Genomic DNA, 8,239 nt, shown 5'->3' with positions numbered 1-8,239 from the left:
CCAAAAAATACGATCTTTTCATTTGTTTGTCATTCTTTTAGGGGCAAGCATAAAAAATGTTTGTTGACGGAATTTGAAAGAACAAATTTCACTCTATATAATATGTGATTTTGAAAACTATGCTATTTTTCGTTAAATTAAATTAAAATTGAAATCATGAGTTTTTGGATGAAAACCCATCAATTGAGCAGGATTAAGATATTGACGAATTCTGCATAGCAAAATGTTGGTATTGATAAGCTCTAAAAGTCGTACGAAGGCAGTTTTGATGTAGAATTTTAAATATAAAAGTTAGAGTGAAAAAAAACGTTTTTTCATGGTTACCCTAATGTAAATATCAATAACTTTGAGTGAAGTTGAGATATTGACAAGTTCTGCATCGCAAAATGTTTGTATTAGTAAGTTCTAAAAGTTTTTCGAAGACAGTTTGTATGTAGAATTTGAAATATAAAATTAAGAGCAAAAAACAGTTTTTTTCATGGTGACCCTAACGTAACTTAAAAGAATGCTATATCGGTTACTTCAAGAAATAGAAAAAAACTTTGTTCTACAAAGATGTTTTAAATAACTGGGACTACAATATTGTCGAACTATGTTTAACTCTATCTATAAAGATAAGAAAGTTAGATTTTTTATTTCATCGACAATTATGGTCATCCTATTTTTGATAACATAAAAATGAGCGTGCATTGTGCAATGGAGAAGAAAAATAGGGTGGGAATGTTGAAGTGAATTAATTGTTCGTCGTAAGTTACAAGGACGGCCAAATCGTCTAAGGAAGTAGCCGAAGGAACTCAAGCTTGACACATGTCAGCATCTGACAGCGAACTGAAACCTCGATTTTCTAACTTACAAATTTTTACGACGAAGTCTTGGAAAGAGAGGATTCGCTCGAGATATCAAAATTAGGATTGGGCGATCTCGGATCGATTTTCCGGAGATCGATCTTTTCCATTCCGATTTCCGATTTTTTGGAACGATTTTTCTAACTTTTTTAAATCGAAAATCGAAAGAATCGATTACTTAGAAAAACTTTTTGTAGATCTATTTTTCAATATACATCGATTTTAATCTCACCAATCTAAATCTACAAATTTTTTTAAACATAATGTCAACATTTGAATCGCTTCTTCTACGATTTAATTCTGTACAAATGCTGACCGAGACAGAACTAGCGGCAGCAACTCTGAGGGGATTTACTGTCACCAGTGGCTCATAGCCTCAATGAACTAGATGTTGACATCAATTCCAGGCGAAAAGTTATTCTTAAGAACTGGCGCCATAATCAAAAAGCGACTTCGTCTGAATGTCAAACGTATGGCACGACTGTCTTTTATGGAATCGTTGTCAGCTGAGTTATGGACAGTTATCAGTTGTTGAATTTACAGCAATGCCTAATAAAACGACTCCAAGACGTCACAAAATAAATGCCCTGGAATGTTTTTTTCTGGACTTCAACTTTTTTGTGGTCATGCTTTTTATGTTTGAATAGAAATATGATACTGGTATTCCATGTCTAAAAAAACACGACACTGCTATAAAATAAGAAGATAAATTGGAAAAAATCTTTAGATTTTTTCAAAGATCGATTCTTTTGTACCGATTTAATCAGTGGATCGATCTCTACGCCGTTTGGAGAATCGATTCGACAAGATCGATCTTTTTATAAAGATCGCCCAATCCTAATCAAAATTCCGTGGACATTATGGAGTCAGCTGAACTTAACCGGGACGATGCCAATCATAAGACTGCATTGAATGTGATACAGTTCATTGTGCAGTGGAACTTTTAAGAAACACTTCCAGTGAGTTTGCAAGTTTGAAAAATCGCCCCAAGGGTCAAAAAGGAAGGAAAATGTACCCTATGAGATGACACCATTATTTTTGTATATTTATGTGTCAAGGCTATGACGATTTCATACTCTGTAGTCCACATTTCGTGTTTAAGAAGACGTGCCCTTGTGTCTTAGATTACATTAAAAGCCTGAAATATCAACCAAAATCAGTTTTGGGTGTTAACTGGCGGGTCACCTTATAATTTTTTTTGTAATTTGTGACAGATCAAGGATGAGCCCGAATGAACATGAATGAATAAGAATGACGCTTGTGAATATATAGCCTCGTGAAACAGATTTTCGTTTATTAACTATGTTTATCTCAAATATATAGATTAAAGAAGAACTAATATAAATTAGTTAGAATTCATAGTGTTAACGTATAATTATGTTCCGACTCCTATTTGATTCAGATGAACATTTCAAGAATTGCAGTTCATAGCTTGAAAATATTTATTTCATAATCATCATCCAGTGTTAGGTGAGAACGTGATAGAACGTGGTAGAAGACAAGTAATCTTATTTATTCGCCATCAACGAAGGCATAATGATCATTTGCCGTCACTGAAGTATGAATAAACTAACTTTCATTTTTATATGTGGTATAAAATCGGAAGCCACGATGACGATTATTCCTTCGTTAAGATGTCGGCCAATAGTCGAGTGGAAACATGAGGAACGTTTTGATTCGTAAAAGATTTACATGAAAAGGAACAACATAAACAGCGCAGGTTGAACTATCACTGAAATTTCAAGCTTACTCCGGAAAGTGCACTATAATGAGCGGCGTTCAATCACATGTTAAACCTGTAGTCCTCGCGACGGTTGTTGCTCTCGCACGTTGCCGCATTTTGCCCTCATGAGTTGAATATTTCACAAAAAAATATACGATGATGAAGGCTTCAACAGAATAATCAACGAAAAAATACTTGATTCCATGGTCTTACGTGAACATCAGTGAGTTTGATTCGTTGAGAAAATTAGATAATTGAATAGTAGCATGATTATACTGTCTACGACGGTTATACAGAAAAAACAAAATACATGCTCGAGCTTTCTACAATCAAACATTGGAAGAAAACATACAGAAACGATTGTCATATTCCTTGATTTCAAGATTAGGCTGATCATAAAATAGAGTTCGACTCTAATGGAGATCAATATTTCATTATTTCATAAAACCATTGTATGGTATATAAAGCATGATGTTACTTAACCAAATCGATTATATTTATAGTTTGAATGCAAAATTATTGTAATGGCATCGCGTGTTCGGTTTGCAGTAAAATGCAAAATCATCTAATACACTTTCAGAACCACAATTTCGTTTGCTGTGCTGAAAAGTCAGTAAACTTTCCACTTGCCCAGTATGTTAAGTATACCTGACTCGTTATCAGCAATGTGTATCAGTGAACCTCGGGTGTCGAACAAGATATAGAAATGGTTTTATGCCTACAGGCACGGTTCAAGGGCTGATATTGACCTTTCCGATTATTGTTCCGCTCGGCGCCCGGAACGGAAAGAGAACGATTAATATGCACACGACACATTTCAACCGCAATCACCCTGGGATCTTGAAAATACTATTGAATTATATTGTATAAATATTGAGAGGATTTTGTTAATGGTTTATTTCTGGGAACGATAAAGTTTCGAAAAAGAAGCATCTTTGAAAATATATTCTTTTGCACTGAAATACATTTTGACAGCGTTCTAGAGTACTGTCTAGAGCTAGTACAGGTCGCAATCGGCTATTGCGAGTACAGTGAAATAAAAATCGTGATTTTGGTAGATTGTAGTTGAAGATTAACCAGGAGTTGTTTAAAATGATATTGCAGAGAAATTAAAAAAGGTAGAAGTTGGGTGTTAAAGAACAAATTATAGAGCCATTAGAGAGCTTTAATTTGGCTGATAGAAACATTCAAGTTTATTATGTATTTTTTGAATAAAACTAGGACGCACGACGCACAAAATCTCATCATAGAAAATCCTTGTCAGAAAAAACTGTTCAAGATTCCATACGCATGTATTTGAAATGCCAATTTCGCCAGGTACTTTGCCAGTACTTTGATGGCTGTGCTGGAGAACACAAGTGAAACTCTCTATTTTCGGATTCCGTTCAATCAGGGTAGTTTTAACCTGCTACCGGTCGCTCTCAAACAGCTGTTCCTCCAGCAAAAAGGAGCATTTTCGTTTTCGTACGTCTCCACTAGATCTACGCACCCTTATAAAGCCACCAACTACGCCTACACCCAACTATGGCTCAAAGGTTCAGCAATGCTAGCCAACTCCGCCGATCAATCGTGGACGAGGGCTGGCGACTCCTTTTGAGTCCGAAAAACGGAAATTTTCAAAATAGAAATAGAGGAGATAAATGTAATTTTCTTACAACTTCCTTCTTTTATACCTTCCTTTTAAATCTACTCTTTAATTTACTTCTGACCCTATTCTATTTTCCCTATCATTTTCTCATTTATCTCAATTGTGACGTCACAGACTTTCAGCTTATATACTTGCAGTATTTTTCATATCTTTTCCTCTTTCTCTGTTCTTTCTCCGGGATGAAACCCCCGCTGTAGCCTTCACGCGTTGATAGGATACTTCTGGTTCCGGTATCCTGAGTCAACGTCGACTATCAATGGCGGAAAGTGTAGTTGAACATCCCTTTTTTCAATGGCGGGTACCACACGTCTCGAAGGAGAGAAGGATGAAATATAAAAAAAGGCCCGCTGAAAGGACCTGTCCAGCGCATTATTTCTTTTTCTTGGTTCTCGCCAATACACTACTTTACCTTTTTTCCTCTCTTCCGGTTCTCCTCTTCTTTTTAGCCCTCCTATCTTTTCTCTTATAATTTCTATAAATTAATTATTCAATTACTAATAATTCTTTCCTTTTAAATTTCCCACCAACCTTTCATTTCTTATAACAATCTTTCTCTATCTTCTCTATTTGCTTTCGATGCACTCTGGCACTATTAAAATTTACTTGTTCCGGTGCGCACTTCCTATCTCCTTAATGGTGGAATGTCGTTAGCCGGCATTACTCTTTACCGAGCTTTTCTTTTTTCTTTTGTGTGAGTTCATTTATGTTTTGCCTAGTTGGTAGCTCTGTTGAATGACAGATGGTCCCATGAAGTGTATTTCGCGGTGGGCATTTTTACCCAGGGCTCACGCCGTTCACTATTGGGCCAACTGTTCACAAGCAATAGGCGGTGAGTATTTATGACGGATTTTTATTAGAACATTATGTTGGAATATATTGTTGTTTGAGTAGAGCCCAAATTAATACTCGAAACCAATGGTTACACAAGGGAGCAAAAGGGAGCAAATTTGCAATGTCATTTCCCCCAGGTACCTTGATGGCTATGTTGAGGAAACCGTAAATCAGGTCAATCAAAACGAGACAGTTAGGGTGTTTAGATAGCGCTTGACATTTTACAGTTATTCAATTGGTTATCTCAAGAAAATAGCATTTCAATAATTGTGATAGATGCGTAGAAATATTTCCTATCAGTTGATGCAAACATCTTTCCGATCTATTAAGAAATGTTCGAGTTATAAGCATTTAACATTTATTCTTGCATGTTCTGTGTTTAGGTTTTCGCGTCAGATTGATAAATGGATCATAAGAGGGTGTACTAATGAATTTTGAATTATTTTCCTTCTTTTCAGGTACATTTGTGCCTAAATATTTCTCTAGATCGAGATAATTTTTATAGCCTCGTCTAGGGTGTAAAAAAAATACTAGAACTTTTGACTTAAAGCTCAACAATTTCTCCGATGGAAACCTCTCATCAGATGCGGAAAAAGTAATTGCGGAATAAGTAATTTGATCATCATCATCAAGTGATCTCGTCAAAGGATCCAAAAGAAATTTATTTAGTACATCTTTCGCTACTCTTACCATCCGCTCCGCCTGCCCGTTGCTACTAGGGTTATACGGAAGACTTTTTAAAACTTTTATCCCCTGACGCTCCATGAAGGTAATAAAATGGCCCGAATTGAATGTTGGACTCCCGTCTGTAACCAGAACATCCGGTAATCCAAACCTAGCAAAGATGGATGTGAATTTCTTGAGAACCTTATTTGCATCCGTTCTTCTTCTCAATATTTCAACTTCAAGCCATTTGGTGAAACTATCTACGACTAACAAATAAGTTTTGGATTCGAAGAAATACGCGTGGATGCGGCTAAATAGACGCTTTGTCGGAATCCAAGATGTGTTACAAACTGGCTTTGATATAACTGACATTTTTATACATGGTTCGCAATGCCTAACAATTTGTTCTATGTCCTTGTCCAATCCAAGCCAAAATATAGATCGTCGAGCCGTTTGTTTCATTTTCACAATGCCATTGTGGTTCGCATGAAGTAATTTCAAAATATCGTTTTATACTTTTTGTGCAGCCACTATCTAGTTTCTTGGACAGGCTGTCGTCCAGCGGAAACCTGAAGCAGAAATCTGCATTTGTCATTCTGGGTGAAGGTCTGTAATGTATGTCAAATTCATATATAGACATTTCCATCACATATCTTTGTAACCTTGTCACACATAGCTGATGTTTATCATATTTGCCAAAGATTCCCAAAAGAGGTTTGTGATCTGTATATATAGTAAACTTTTGACCGAAGAGATATTTGTGAAACTTTTTCACAGTGCATACAAGCGCCAATGCTTCTAAATGCAGAATGGGGTAAGTTTTTTGTGCGGTATTCAGAGAAAAGGACGCAAAGTTAATGGGCTTTTCTTTCCCATCGACAATATGTGCTATGACTCCCCCATACAAATGAAACACAAATTTCTGCATTACTCGAGAATTAATCACCAAACCAAAAACCAAATTTGGCATGTAGAGGTTTTAGGATGCAATAAATGTTTCTATGCTGGTTAGACACTCCTCTCCCCTCTCTGAGGGGAGGCTGCCATACAAATGAAACACAAATTTCTGCATAACTCGAAAACTATTCAAGCACATCGAGCCAAATGTATGTGGGTTTTAGGGGGCACGAAACATTTCTACGGAGGTTAGAAACCCCTTCCCTTCTCTCTACGTGGAGGGCTGCCATATAAATGAAACATCAATTTCTGCATAACTCAAGAACTTCAGCCGCATCTAAGCTATTTGAGATGATCGTGAACGATGTTGTCTTCTTCGAAGTGAAGAGCTATATCTCACCAATACAACATGGTTTTATGCCAGGACGCTCGGTTAGCACAAATCTTCTAGAGATCTCATCGTTTTGTGTCAACCACCTTGAATAACGAGCTCAAGTTGATGCTATTTATACCGACATAAAAGCGGCTTTCGAGCGAATTGACCACAGCATCCTGTTGAGTAAACTATCTCGTCTTGGTGCTTCTGAAGGATTCATCTACTGGCTGAAGTCATACCTTTCTGGAAGGACGCTCCGTGTTAAGCTCCAGTCTCACACTTTATATCCGTTTGCTGTTTGTTCGGGAGTTCCACAAAGCAGCAATCTAGGGCCACTGCTGTTTGCGATATTTTACAACGACGTGTCGCTTATTCTCGCATCCGGCGGTGTATCGATCTACGCAGACGATTTGAAGATCTATCTGGCTATCAAACCTCTCTAGGATTGCCTTCGATTGCAGAGCTTGCTTGACCAGTTCATATGCTGGTGCCGGCTGGACAAACTTACCATCAGCATTACTAAGTGTGTGATCATGAGTTTTTATCGAAAAAGACAGCCCATTTATTTTTGAGTACATGATTGATGATATGCCCCCCTCTAAGAAAATAGCAAGCCTCCCTTCTGAACCGACTGTTACTTCCACTCCCCCTCTCCCATCATCGATTTCGCTTCACCCTTCTGATGTTTCAGATCCAACCCAATCCTCGTCCTCGTCCTCGTCCTCGTCTTCTCCCTCTGTTGTTTCCGCTCCACGTGTCAGAGTTTATCCAGAAGATGCACCTGGAACTGGCCCGTGGGTTGTTTTCCTCCGGCCAAAACCAAAAGGAAAAAGCCTTAACGTGATTCAGATCATGAAAGATCTGGCCAGATACACTTCTGTATCTGAAATTCGCAGGGTTAGACCGAACAAATTGCGGGTTGTCGTGAATGAACGGAAACACGCAAACGAGATTGTTGCTGACCAACACTTCACTCTCGAATATAGAACATTTATACCCTCCCATAACGTAGAAATTGAGGGGGTGATAACTGAAACGGGTCTGACGAGCGAACAAAGAAAAAAAGAAGGAAAAGGCAAGTTCAAGAAGCTTCCCTCAATGGAAGTAAAGATCTTGGACTGTCGCCAACTCGGGAAACTCTCCCATGATGGGGACCAAACTAAATTTACGCCGTCAGACTCGTTTCGAGTCACCTTTGCTGGTGCCGCCCTCCCTGACTACGTTATGGTGGACAAATTGAGACTACCTGTGCG

The sequence above is a fragment of the Toxorhynchites rutilus genome, chromosome 2 (genome assembly GCF_029784135.1).
Source record: "Toxorhynchites rutilus septentrionalis strain SRP chromosome 2, ASM2978413v1, whole genome shotgun sequence".
NCBI lineage: Eukaryota > Metazoa > Arthropoda > Insecta > Diptera > Culicidae > Toxorhynchites > Toxorhynchites rutilus.
The sequence above is the reverse complement of the archived record's forward strand: the minus strand, read 5'-3'. Positions refer to the sequence as shown.